This window comes from Phascolarctos cinereus, unplaced genomic scaffold (assembly GCF_003287225.1).
Source record: "Phascolarctos cinereus isolate Bilbo 61053 unplaced genomic scaffold, phaCin_HiC Scaffold_2;HRSCAF=192, whole genome shotgun sequence".
NCBI lineage: Eukaryota > Metazoa > Chordata > Mammalia > Diprotodontia > Phascolarctidae > Phascolarctos > Phascolarctos cinereus.
This window is the reverse complement of record NW_027555625.1, coordinates 192,610,421-192,625,028: the sequence shown is the minus strand read 5'-3', so window position 1 is coordinate 192,625,028 and position 14,608 is coordinate 192,610,421. Positions and strand designations below refer to the sequence as shown.

At 38.6% G+C, this 14,608-nt stretch overlaps 1 protein-coding gene across 4 annotated transcripts in view; it reads right to left on the bottom strand.

The window, feature by feature from the left end:
• The window catches only part of COLEC11 (collectin subfamily member 11), a 72,265-nt gene extending 62,937 nt beyond the window's left edge, over positions 1-9,328 (bottom strand). For 3 of the 4 annotated variants that reach the window (XM_020965862.2, XM_078149750.1, XM_078149751.1), the window contains exon 1: positions 9,115-9,328. The gene's annotated coding sequence lies outside the window, so the exon portion shown is untranslated. The remainder of the gene's footprint in view (positions 1-9,114) is intronic. The other variant, XM_020965864.2, reaches the window with a different exon arrangement.
• Between the last annotated feature and the right edge of the window lie 5,280 nt (positions 9,329-14,608).

Genomic DNA, 14,608 nt, shown 5'->3' with positions numbered 1-14,608 from the left:
AGATTGTAAGCTCCTGAAGAAAAAGGACAGCGTCTCACTTTCTTTACTTTGGTGTCCTGTCCTTCCTAATACCCAGGAACTCAATAAATGACTTAATATATCAAAAAAGCCCAGTAAGCATCTGCTGTAGGTCATTCAAGCCACTTTAATGTTTCTATTTATTTTTAAGGAGAAAAACTGAAGACTCGATTTATCACAGAATCTTAGAGTGGGAAGAGAAAGTAGATGTCATCTAGGTCAGTCTCCTACCCTGAAGGGATATTGTCTAAAACTCTCCATGGTGGTAAATCAAGAACTCAGAAGAAATCTTCAGTTGACAGGGAATATGCTACCCTTATAATATAAACTTGGCAACTGCAAACTTCTGAGCATTCTCTGTTGCAAGTGCCCCTACGTTATCAATGTAATTTTTCTAGCAAATAGCACAAAGAGTATCCATTAAGAATATCCATTTGCAAGGCTTATAATCCTCATGAAGCTAACTCTAGGCCAAGGCTACCAATAGCTTCAGTCCCTTAAAACCAGGGTGAACAAAGGGCTACAAAAATGTGCATACCCTTTGACCCAGCAATAGCACTTCTAGGGCTGTATCCCAAAGAGATCAAACAAATGGGAAAAGGACCCACATGTACAAAAATATTCATAGCAGCTCTTTTTGTGGTGGCAAAGAATTGGAAATTGAGAGGATGCTCATCAATTGGGGAATGGCTGAGCAAGTTGTGGTATATGAATGTAATGGAATACTATTGTGCTATAAGAAATGATGAACAGGCTGATTTCAGAAAAGCCTGGAAAGACTTATATGGTCTGATGCCGAGTGAAGTGAGCAAAACCAAGAGGACTTTGTACACAATAACAGCCATGTTATGCAATGACTAAGATTGTTAAACTGAACCCTTCTCAGCATTACAAGGATCTAAGACATCTCCAGAGGCCTCAGGATGGAAAATGCTGTCCACATCCAAAGAAAGAACTATGGAAGTTGAATCGCTATCACTTATTTTTACCTTCTGTTGAGTTTTGTTTCATCTTTCTGATGGTTCCTCCTATTGGTTTTAATTTTTCTTACAACTTCACTAATGTGAAAATATGTTTAGTGGGCATGTAAATGTAAAGCCTATATCAGATTGTGCGCCATCTTGGGGGGGGGGGGGGAGGAAGGGGGAGAAAAATTTTCAACTCAAAGCATATGGAAGTGATTGTTGATAAATCAAAATAAATTAATAAAAATTTTTTAAAAAGAAGAAAAAGCAATAAATAAATAAATAAATAAATAAAGCCAGGGTGAAAATGTTGGAGCTTTTGCTTCCCCTTTTCTTCACCAACCTCCTGACAGGCAATGGCCCTCTCAGACCCAATCTGAGGAGCTAGGGACTGACATACGGGACTTTCAGTGGGGAAAATGGCTATGTGGAATCATTATTGCTCTCTCTCTCCATTCAGTCTGTGTGTGTGTGTGTGTGTGTGTGTGTGTGTGTGTGTGTGTGTGTGTGTCCTCTTCTCTTCCCTCCCTTCCCTTTTTTTTCCTCTTCATTCTCTCCCTCCCTCCCTCTTTTATTCTCTGCTAAACAAGGTCACAGGGTTTTGACAGAGTCTTCAGGCCTCCCGTCTTGGGACCTTCTGACTAGCTCAAAGAATTCCAGTCACTGGGAAAATATGTAATTTCTGATTCCCAAATTTCTGTTTTAATCACTCACCACTCAATCTCTTGCCAACTATACCACTTAGGGACTCATAACTGAAAAGATGTCTTAATACATCTATCCAACCAAAGATCTATTGGCTTTTGAGTCAGTAATAATAGCTTGTTTTTATATAACACTTTATAGTTTATTCATAACAATATTTTACATATCTATGGGGCTTTAAGATTTACAAAAAACTTTATTCACACAACTCTATGAGGTGGTAGTATTACTTGCTCCGGTTTATAGATGAGGAAACAGGCTTTAAAAAGTTGAGTAATTTGCCCGTGGTCAACAAAAATGCACTTTGCTCACAACTGAGTTAAGTGTTGCAAGGATTATCACCTCCATTTTAAAGACAGGAAAACTAAGGCTTAGGGGGGCCTAATAATGACTAGCCCATGGTTGCAGGCCTAGTAAAGAAAAGAACCAGGACTCAAACTCTTGTCTTCAGACTCCAGGTCCACTATACCACACCACCTCAGACAGTAAGTAGTATCTTCTGTCCAGGAAGCAAGTCCTGTTTTCCAAAGTGTATGGTAATTTTGACATCATTTCTGAAAGTCTGAAAAAGAGATTTACCTGCTAATGAAAAAATGCCTGAGAGACCAAGTAGAGATTATCTCTTAATATTGTCAGCCTTGAAAGTTAAATATTAAGTGTTGACAAAGGTTAAAGGAATGATGACTGAGAAGGAAAGGGCAGATGAGAGAAAAAAGATCTTGAATGAGCCCACATGAATGTGTGCTTCAGAAGCTAAAGCAAAGGAAAAGTGGAAACCTTGGTGTTACAAAGGACTTAAGCTTAGTTTAGAGAGAAATCTAAATTTGAGGTCATTTTTGACTTAACTTCGCAAAAATGAAGAAAAGTGAAAAAGGATGCTGGGGGGGGGAAGCTACTTTTCACTTCTGGTGTTCTGAGCCTCTTAAAAAATATTTCGAAGCTATAAAGAATAAGGAAGCTGGAGTGAGCTAAGGTTAAATGAAGCTTTTGGAGTCTCCATATTTGAATAACAAGTTGGATTTTCTCTGCTAAGAGCCTGTACACTCTGTTCACAAAGCCCAGATTTCTTCTCCTGGCAGGGAATGCTTGGGCTAGGGAGGAGCGGGTGCCTTTGGGGTATGCAGATGTCCTTCCCTCTCACACACAAGGGAGCTTGCCTGATGAAAGTGGGAAGATTAACAGCAATAGAAAGAAGCTCAGATCCATGAGCTGCAGATGAATACACAAGATGTCTAAATGGATATGATCAGAAGCTTACTCAAATCATTCTGACGTCAGAAGCTTGGAACAATCAGAAACATCAGTCATTTTAAAAGTGGATACAAGCCTGAAAAAAAAAACAGGGAGCTGAAAACATTTTGTTAAAGTGAGGTCAAGGAACAGATTTAGTTTTGTTTAATTAGACAAAATTTAGCCAAAGCAATCTCAAGCGTCAGTATCAAGAAAACTTCAGGATGTAAAAGCCAGATGGATGAAGGTGTGATTCTCATACTTTGGCTTAAGGAGGCCAAACTATTCTACTGATGAAAAATGCAGAATATTTCATGGTGATTTTCTCAATCCTGTAAGGAAGATCAGTTTACAAATTTTTCAATAGTCACTCTATCATGTGCCAAGGTAGACGTAATAGTGGTCTGAGAGAAGCTCATAAGATCACAGAATCATAGGTCTAGAGCCAGAGCTTACCTCAGAAGCCATCTAGTCCAACTCCTGAAATTGTCAGAGGAGGAACTTGTGTGCCAGTAAAGGGAAGAGGCACTTCAAAAAATAAAATAAATAACATCAAAAATTTTAAACATCAATAAATATTTATTAAGCACATTGAAAAAGTAGGTAATATTTGACCTTGAAGGTTGAGTGAAATTTCAATAGGTAAAGATGGGGCAGACGGGCCTTCCATTTTATATTAAGACAAGAACACAGGAGATGAATCAAGAACACTGGAACTAGATCTCTTTGGCTGAAGCATAACTAATCAACAAATGCCTATTAAGCTTTTGGTATGTGCCAGGCACTGTGCTAAGTGCTAGGAATGAAAAAAAAAAAAATATATATATATATATATGTATGTGTGCAAAAAAACAAGTCCAGCTGTCAAGCAGCTTGCATTCAAATAAGGAAGATAATATATACATAAACTGATACATGTAAGATAAATATAAAATAAATAGAAATGTTAGAGAGGAAGGCACCAGCAGCTTCACATAAAATATGTGATAAAGAGTAGTATGAGATAAAGCTGGAGAGGTGGGTTGGGATCAAATTGTTGTAGGCCTTATACACCAACCTATACACCATGAATTTCATTCAGTAGGCATTGGGGAGGCATTGATAGCTTTTGAAATGAAGAATGACATGATCAGATTTGTGCATTAAGAAGATTACCTTGAAAGTAAGAAAAATTAATTGAAGAGGGAGAAGAGAATAGAGGGTGAGAGTACACTCAAGAGGCTACCATAATAGTTAAGTCCTCATTTCCTTTTACCTGAACTAGGATGGTAGCAGTAGGAATGGAAAGGAGATAAAGAATGCAAGAAATATTGGGGAGATAGCATCAACAGGATTTGGAGACTGATATAGAGGATCAATTGAACAAGAGCCAAAGATGACTTTTTTAAGCTAATGTACCTGGGAAGATAATGGTGTCCTTAAAAATAGAGAAATCAGGAAAAGAGGCCAGTGTTGGAGGCAAGATGACATGTCCCTTCAAGTTACTTACTCGCTTTAAGCTGGAGAAAGCAAACATACACAGGACGAAACAAGTGAAGATTACTCACAAAGCTACCTGTGCAAGTGTTCCTACCTTACAAAGAGGAGTGCACAAGCATTGAAGGGGCACAGAATTCTTTTTCTGGCAGAGACTTCAAAAGGCAGCATGTTATGGCAGAAGTAACCCTGACCAACCTACAAATTGGGAAGCCTGTGATCTGTCCTGACTTCATCATGATCTCACTGTGAGGGCCTAGACAGTTAACTTGGCCTCTCTGGAACTCATCTTTTCCATCTGTAAAATGGGCTGGTGATTCCAGAAACATGCTACCCACCCCATGAAAGAGATGAAATGGACTGAAGATACAAAATGAGACATACATTTTTGAACATGGCCAATGTGAGAATTGGTTTTGCTTAACTATACATACGTGTCAACCAAGGTTTGGTTTGGTTTGGTTTGGTTTTGTTCAGTGGAGATGGGGGGGGGGTGAGAAAAATGCTTGTTATTGAAAAAGAAATTAAATTAAAATAAAATAAGGTGGTGGGGCTAGATGATTTCTAAGGTCCCTTAGAAGCTCTAAATCCTTCAATCTTATATCCAGATAGTCTGTAAAGTCCCTTCCTTCCAGCTATCTATGACTCCCAGAGAGTAATTTGGTCAGTTGATTCTGTTTAATTCTTTTTCTTTGAGACAAGTTAAAGCCTCAAGGAGGGTAGATACTGAGGGCAGGTAATTTCCAGAAATGATTGTAATGCAAGGACAAAAAGCAGCAATAAAAGTGTCATTTTTTTTAAAGAAAGAGTTCATGACTTTAAAGAAAGGCCAGGATTAGCAGGAATTAAAACTTTTGAAATTGACCATCCCAGAAACCAGTAATTAATGTCAATTATTTTGGTTTTCATGATAATTTTCAAGTAATTCAGTTTTTCTCCCAAAGAGCTAGAAGAGGTAGGAGTTTTATTCAATAAATATCCAAAGAGAAGTAATAAATACAGCCTCACAGAATATACCTGGAAGAGGAGGAGGAGGAGGAAAAGAAGGCAGAAAACTTGTATGACTTACTCACAGTCCCACAAGGCCACAGGGAAACTGCGGAGACTGGAAAGCCTTACTTTGGCTTCTCCATGATGCCCCATACTCTGTGTACTCTGTTCTCCTTTTCCCAGGGTTTTTCTTGCTTTTAGGTAACTAGCCTTCAATAAAGTATTTGGAGACAGTGTAGCATGGTGTGAAGAGCTTCTGATTTTGAGTCAGAGAACCTGAGTTTGAATCCTACCTCTGCCATTTACTATCTGTATAACCCTGGGCAAGTTACCAATCTGTCTGCACCTCAGTTTCCTCATCTGTAAAATAAGGGGTTTGAACTTCATGGTTCCTTCCAGCTTTAAATATATTTTGGCTTAAGATATTGCTCCTCATAGATGGATTTACATTTTAATAAAGGAACTTTAAATAACAAAAAGGCTTTAGGTAATGATTGAATGTCTAATGGCAGAACTTCAGACCTGAGGTGATTGGGAAATTTTTTTGGAGGAGAGTTAGATGTAAAAGAGGGGTATTAGGGACATGAAGAACAGTAACATGGTGTATTACAAAAAGTACTGGACTTGGAGTTAGGAGCTCTGGGTTTGAGTTTCTAGCCATCACTTAACTTCTCTAAATGTCACTTTCCTCGACTGTAAAATGGAGATAATTACTTATATTTATATCATCATTTACATAGCAACTTAAAACTTCTAAAGCATACTCCTCAAATCACCCCTGTGAGATAGGTAGTGCAAATATTATTCTCCTTGTTTTACAGATGAAGAAACTGAGGCTCAGAGCAATTAAACCGTTTGCCCAAGGTTGCAGAGTTGAGTTTCAGAGCTAGGATAATACATGCACCACCCACCTCACAGTGGTGGTGTGAGGAAAATGCTTCCTAAACCATGAAGTGCTATATAAACATTATGGGGGGGGTTTTGTATTTTTAGTCCTGGTGAGCACCAAGTCACAACTGTAGGCAGATTCCTATTCCATCTACGTTCAAAGACCTTTATAATGAGTAATGACTCAGTATTATCAATCATTAGAATGTAATTTCCTTGAGGGCAGGGACTGTCTTTGCTTTTGCATTTGCATTCCCAAAGCTTAGCTTGGCATCTAGTAAGTGTTTAATAAGTGTTTTTTCATTCGTTTATTCATCATAGACAGCAGTTAGACATAATTTTTATGGCATTTCCAAAACTAACATGGAAATTCCCTCCCTCCTAGGACTAAAAATTCCAGCAGATGAAGTGACCAGAGATGGTGAAGCAGACAGACTTTCTAACTCTCTCCCTGTTTTTAGGCCTAAGCAGAAGCTTAAGGAAAGTTATCACCTTTGCTGAAAAGAAAGGGGTCCCTTAGGGACAGATGGCATGGAATGGCACAGTTGCCAACCAGGAGGAGAGCTGACTGAAACCCATTCTCTCAGTTCTTACTACCAACTTGCTGAGACAAGAATGTGGTGTTAAAATCTAAATCATTTCACACACACACACACACACACACACACACACACACACACACACACACACACACAAACACACACACCACACCACACACCCCATATACACACATCATCCTTATCTTTCCCAGTAGGGGTTAACAAAGATTAATCCCTTCATTTCAGATGGGGAGCTCTTTAAAAAAAAAAAGCAAACTATAAAAAAACTTCTTGAGGGAGTTTGGGGAAAAGAAATTCTAATTCTGAATAGCTGGCCAGGAAATGTTGTAAGAATCAATGAGACCATGAATAAAAGGTCCCCCTTGGTCCCAGAGAAAAGGCACTATATTATTATTGAATTTCTACCACAGGACTCAGTATTTTTATGTGTGCCATAAATATTTTGTCAGTGGTCATTTCAGAAGGTGGGTTTGGGAGCTCAGTTGGTGAATTCCCAGCTCATAATTTTCCCTCCTGTGGCATTTGTGTGCCTTTGTCCAGAAACCAAAGCATCACAGATTTCAGCACCAATTCTAGGGCAAAACCTTTTCCTCATCTTCTAAAGCCCTGAAAACATCGGCCAAGATAAAAGGTATAGGCATGCTTTTCCAATTACCTTTCTCAAGCTTTAAACAACTATCAATTTATCCTCTCGGTTTTCATTCTAAGGCTGCAGTATGCTCTCTTTCAGAAGTTGTTTTATTCCCTTAATCTCAATGTAACTCTAGAAAACTACTTCACCTCCCCAGATTCCCCAGCCAATCCATAACTCATCATTACATATAGATGCTCTTGTTTATGCTTTCACCCTACAAGTCGGGAGCCCTTCTATGAATCATACTTCACTTCAGTTTCAATGACACAGTCCTTCCCCGATTGTATTTTATCTGAGCATAGCTCTACTTCAGCATGAAATTAGGACAGGATGATTTTTCCTCCCTTCATTCGAGCTTTAGAGACTATATAAAATAATCCCATTGGGGAGGATAAAGCCCCCTCCTTTCCTCTTGGCGCCCTGCATCCCATCCTTCCACCATAATTTGCATTTCTATAGTTGGAGTCATAGAATGTTAGAACTAGAAGGGATGTTAGTGCTAGAAGGGATCTTGGTGATCATTCTAGCCCAATTCTCCCATTTCACAAGTGAGGATTACTAGACCTAGAGTGGTCAAGTAATTCACCCAATGCCATACAAGTAATCCCTGGTAAAGTCAAGGCTACAAAAAACCCAAGTGACTCAATTCCTGATCCAATGCTCCCTTCATTACAGAATACAGACCTCTCAACTATTTTGAAAAGCACTATTGATTATTTACTAGGGATTACTTTGTCAGTCTCACCTGACTTTCACTCAATGAGCAAATCAAATTGGGATACATATTTATATTGGGATAATACATATGTGTATGTATACATATATTAGAACATATATATACATATATATGTCCTAATATATGTGTGTATATACACATACACATATATACATATATACGTGTATACCTACGTATAATCAGAAATTTTTAACCAGGTTCTAAAGACACTTGATATAGTTCTACTACTATCTGTGACATTGGTTGGGCAGATAACTTCCCCTCTGTGGGCCTCAATTTCCTAATCTGTAAAGTGAAGGCAAATCACTTAATCTCTGAACCTCCATGAGATTATTCTGCTATAAAAGATGAACAAAGAGTTATTGTGAAATTTAAATGTATATAAAATGCCTTATAAGCCTTAGAGGACTGTATAAATGTAAGCTATTATTATTAAATGATTTCTGAGGCCCCTTTCTGCTCTAATATTCTCAGACACAAAGTTCTTTTCTTAGAACAATACTTTCTTCACTTCGGTAGGGATATTTCAAAATGAACTAGTCATTCCTTCTAACCAATTTAAAAAAAAACTTAAAGTATTATTTTTTTAAATGTGAGTTGTAATTGCTATTTTTCTTTTCCCAAAGGGTACTCTAAAGGTTGCACCTATCAATCAGGTTACCTAACTCAAGTTTACTGAAAGTCCCTCGAAACAAATCCCTTAATTTTTTGAGAAATTAGTTCTCATACTATAGTAGAAAAAGACTTGTCTTCCATTTTCATCAGTTCTATCTTGCGTCCAGCCACACCTCTTCGCCTCTGCTATTATTTGGATTTGGATTACCTTCTCAGTACTTCATTTATATTTGAAATGTTGGCTGGGTGGCTTACTCCTTTTAGGTATAAAAATTATAAAGTTTCAGGCTTTCCTACCTTAGGCTCGCTGGGTGAAGAAGGGGGCCTCCTGACCATCGCCTGCCTGTGGGGACACTGCACCAGGGAACCTCATCGCTGCTGTTTACAGAAGCCTGGCGGTCTTAAATTGGGAGCACTGGTGCCTTCTGCTTTCAGACAGTTCAGCAAACCAGGCAGATCAGTTGCAAGTGTTATCTGTAAACAGCTTCCTGTTTGAAATAGATCAGCTGTCCAGCCCAGATAATAATTAGGAGGAAAAAGTGTGGGAAAGTTGAAAACATGATGTCAGGGTTCTCATTACAGCCATGTAGATGGCCCTGTTGGAGAATCCTTTTTTAACCCTTTAGCAGTAACTGTGATCACAAAAACCCTCCAGCATTTCAGAAGATCATAGACCAAGAACTGAATGAATCTGGGGACAAAACTCTTCATTTTACATTTAGGGAAATTGAGGCTCCAGAAGACTAAGTGACTTGCCCAAGGTCATATAGGTAGTAAGTTGACAGAGGTCCTATTTTAAACCAGATTCTACTAATTGGCTTATACCGCAAGGAGGTCACTGATTTAAAAAAATAAGGAAAAAAGTGTTATTTATACCACAATATTTATAGTAACACTTTTTGTGGTAGTAGAGAATTAGAAACAAAGTACATGTCCATCAACTGGGGGATGGTTAAACAAATTCTGGTGCATGAATGTAATGGATTATTACTTTGACATAAGAAACAATGAACATAATAAATGCAGAGGACCAGGGAAAGTGTTCTCAGTAAGTCAATAAGCATTTACTAAGTGTCTAGTATAGGAGGGCACCATACTAAGCACAAGGAGATACAAAGGTGAAGGACAGTCCTGGTTCTCAAGTTCACAGCTAATGAGGAGACAACATGCAAACAACTATGTACAGATGTGAACTCATGCAAAGTGAAGTAAGCAGAACCAAGAAAACAAACATGTACAAATTCTACATCAATATGCTGTCGATGGAAAGAACAGCAGCCACAAAACCAAGTGAAAATGAATGTTGCAAAATTAGAAAGAACAAGCTTGGCCCCAAAGAAGAGACACAAGAAAATACCTCCCCCACTCCTTTGGAACATTGCATATGGATTGTTCAAAGGGATGTGCTGGAAAATGTTTAACAACGGGGTGGGGGGGGGGTGGCGCGCGGTGTCTCCACAATATACGTTTAGTTTAATCTGCATTATTAACATTTTTTAACCACTTTCTTAAGTCTAAACAATCAACAAAATAAGTCAAGTTCTGGTTTGTAGTATTTGCCAGTTTTTGCGGTGTAAATTCTCAAACTGAAAATTTAATAATCGGCCCTTGATAGCTGGTTCCAACTGAGTACGTGACATAGAAAAGAATCCCTGCATGAGACAGAGTTGGTAGGAGGTGGGGCCCCAGGAAGTGGAAGTTTGTTTCTGAGATCTCTCAACCCCTATATCAGGTATCCTGCTATCAACCTATTGCCACCCAGGACTTCCCACTGGTCAGTGGTACAGCAGCAAGCTGACTCAGGTCTTTGGACTCCAAAATTCCAGTGTTCTTTCTACTATTCCATAGTCTCTGAATTGGAAACCCAGAGAGCTGCGGTGTAAGAGACTAAAATCACAGAATTTTATTTCAGGAAGGGATCTCAGAGGTCATCAAGTACATAGACCACCCCTTTCATCTTACAAAAGAAGAAACTGAGTTTCAGGGTGTGGCCTTGCTAAAAGTCACAAGACTAATTAAGGGTAGGGAATCCATATAAGAGATTATAATTCAGATATGAAGCTATTCAGAAGTCAATTCTATTCAACAATGTGATTTCTAAGATCAGTCAGACAAGTAACGTTTATTAAGCATCTACTATGTGCCAGGCACTGTGCTGAAGATTCAAAGAAAGGCAAATACTGTCCCAGATCTCAAGGGGTTCTGAGTCTAATGAGTGAGCAACATGCAAAGAATCATGTACAAACATGATAGAGAAAAGATCAATTGGAGATGACCTTTAAAAGAAGGCAGGGCTGGGAAAGGCTTCTTATAGAAGGTGGAATATTAGCTGGGACTTGAAGGAAGCCAGAAAAGCTAAGAGACAATGACAAGGAAGGAGGGGGTTTCAGGCCGGGGAAGGGGGGGAGAAGAGCAGATGGACCAGTGAAAACATTGTGATTCAGGTAACGGAGTGTCCAGAAGCAGGAAAAACAAAGGAGACCAGGGTCACTGGATTTGCAGAGTATTTTAGAGGGGTAAGGTGTAAAAAGCCTGGAATGGTAGGAAGGTGCCAAGTTATAAAGGGCTTTAAAAGTCAAACCAAGGTTTTTATTCTTGATCTTGATGGAAATAGGTAGCCACTGGAGTTTGTTCACTAGGAGGTTAGTGGGGGTGGTGAAGGGTGACATAGTCAGACTTGTGTTACAGGAAAATCATTTAAATAGGTGAGAGGTGGGTAGGTTGGAGTGGGGAGAGACTTAAGGCAGAGAGATCAACCAGCAAGCTATGACAATAATCCAGATGTGAAGAGATGAGGCCCTACACCAGGGTTGGAGCAGTATCAGAAGAGAGAAAGTAGAAGTATAGAAGAGGTGTGACAACAGTAAAAACTGATTGGATATGGGGAGTGGGTAAAAGAAAGTGAGGAGTCAAGGATGACACCTCAAGTATCAAAATTAAATTCTCTATTTGCCATTTAAAGCTTTTTATAACCTGGCACCTTCCTACTTTTCCTGCCTTATTTCACATCACTCCCCTCCAGGCACTTGACTGTCAGTCCAAACTGGCATTCTCCCTGTTCCTCACATAGCAGGTATTTAATAAAATGTTTGTCGATTGAACAAAACACATTAAGCACATACTATATACAAGACACATAGAATGGGGGAGGTAATAATAACAACAAAATAATAACTAGCATTTATATAGCACTTTAAAATTTGCAAAGCAAGAGGACACATTGCAGAATGTAGACAGGTAACATTTCTATATTTATCTATGAAGGTGAAAGAAATATGTCCCCTATCATAATAGCAGTGCTGAATGCAAGAGATCAATGTGAGATGCTGGAGAAAGAATCATAAGGAGTTGGTGACTGACTGGATTTGCAAGTAGGCAGAGAGCAGAGAGAAACTAAGATAACTCCATATTCAAGGCTGGGTTACTGGAAGAATGATGATCCTATTCTTTATTCTCCTAGAATGACAGTGGGGGATAATGGATTAATTAAACAAATCTTTTAGGTGTTCACCAGATGATGAGTTACGCCTCTCTAGGTCACAGAGTGCCCTTTGACTAATTACAATACGACATTTCCCCCCAAAAAAAGCATCCCCCAAAAGTCAAGCTAGTGGTGGGAACTCGGCAATCTAGGTACCTTTTTGGTGAGAAAAGAAATACTTTTTCCTAGGTGTGTGACTCTGGGCAAGTCACTTAACCCCAGTTTCCTCACTGAAAAAAAAAAACAGAGAGAGAGAAAAGAAATACTTTGTGGAAGGCAAATATTTCTGTTCTCCACAAATCAGATCTCAAAGATTGCCTATACCTAAGGTTAGCCAGGTCTTATAGACTCTACCTAGGATATAATATTGTCATCTTTTTATATCACTCTGGATAACTAGGGAGCTCCCAACAGGAGAAACTCCATCTAACCTTGATTTTAAGAAGGCAAGATGGTGTCATGGAGCAAACACTTGATTTGGAATCAGAGAATAAGGATTCCATTCCTGATTCTGTCACTTTGTACCTGTGTGACCTTGGGTAAGATGGAGGGGTTGAACTAATTTGCGTCTTCCCATTACTTTTGCCTGCTACTTCTGTTCCTATCTCTTCAGAGGCATGGCTTTTTATTTTCCTATCTGATCTTGTTTGTCCTAAGGACTTAATCCACAAAGTGTTTCTTTAACCCAAGAGCAATCTTTAGCTGTAAAAACAGAGGTACATTTATAAGAAATTGTATATTGCATAGTGTTGTAAAAGCTTGGGAGATTCCATGTTAGCTTAGGAGATATGTTTGGGCCATCCTCGTAAATAATATGGAAAAGTTACCAGCCCACATTCAGCAAATGAAAAAGTATAGACACATTCATCTTTGTCTTTCCTTTTCTCTTTATTTCCAAAGATCCAATGCCTGAAAACATCAATGGCATTGTCACAGTTAACATTTGGAATAGCCTTTTCCCTCATGACCCCTGATGCGCTCAATTTAACATTCTGGTCTCTTCCAGTGAGGTCAGGCTAAAACCTGGAATATATCCCAGCTATTATTTACTTTTTACAGAGATAGACAAGAAACTTGGGTACCAAGAGCCAGATTCACACACTGAGTTTGTCACTCTATGGGAATTTTCACATTCACAGTCATATTCATGTAACTCTTTGACACTTTGCTTGTGGAGAAATAATGATCTACTGCTTGCCTTACTCTCACCAGGTAAGATGATTGTCATCTTTTACAGTACTTTCTCAACAAAGGAGTAGCAACAATAATAAGAAAAACATTTTATACATTTACTTAACACTTTAAGGGGAATAAAAACCTTTCCTTGTCATAGGTGGGCAATAAATTCATTATTTCCACTTTGCATATGGGGAAACTGAGGCTGAGAGAGCTGAAGTCCCTTACCTAAGGCGACACAGCTAAAAACCAGGAATCAAATTCATCTTCTGTTGCCAGATCTAGTGCTTCTTGCATAAAATTAAAGACACTGACAAGGGATTTAGTCCCCTTTAACACAATTCCACTGGATGTGCCCCTTTTTCAGACCCCAAATCAAAACAAAATTTTATAATGCTGCAATATGTTCCCACCACCCTTTGTTGCCCAAACAAAATCAATACTATGATGATTTAAAAAAAAAAAAGCTTTAGAATGAACTGGAGCAAAGTAAAGTAAGCATAACCAGGAAAGCTACATGCATGATGTCCACAACAATGTCAGTGGAAGGAATAATAAATGCACCTATCTCACAGGATTGTTGTGAGGCTCAAATGAGATAATCATTGCAAAGCCCTTAGCACAGTGCTTGGCACATAGTAAGCATTATATAAGTGTTGGCTATTATTACTAAGAACAACAAAAAAAGTAGAAATAAAATCCTTTCCAATTATAACAACCAAATAGTCCCAAAGTAAAGATAGGAGAAGGCACCGGTCCCATCTCTGCAGAGACAGGGGACTAAGGGTGTGGAACACTCTATATGACGTCAGACTTTTTTTCATTGTATTGGTTGGTTTTGCTAAATTGTTTTCTTTCTTTTTTGTTTTTGTAATTAGACTCTCCAGGAGGGGGAGGATGGATATATTGGGGAAAGTTGATGAAGTAAAAACAAAAAATGCCAATTAAAAACTTAAAAAGCATTAGAGGAAGCTCTTTAAGGTGATAACTTACAGACTACCTTCCAACAAGTTATTTAATTGACGTTAGTATCATATAAAATTTCTTCATAGATACAACCGATGGGGTACTAATGATGGACCCCTAAAAGGCCCTGACCTTTCCCACAAATTTCAGCAACCAATGCAATTCCTG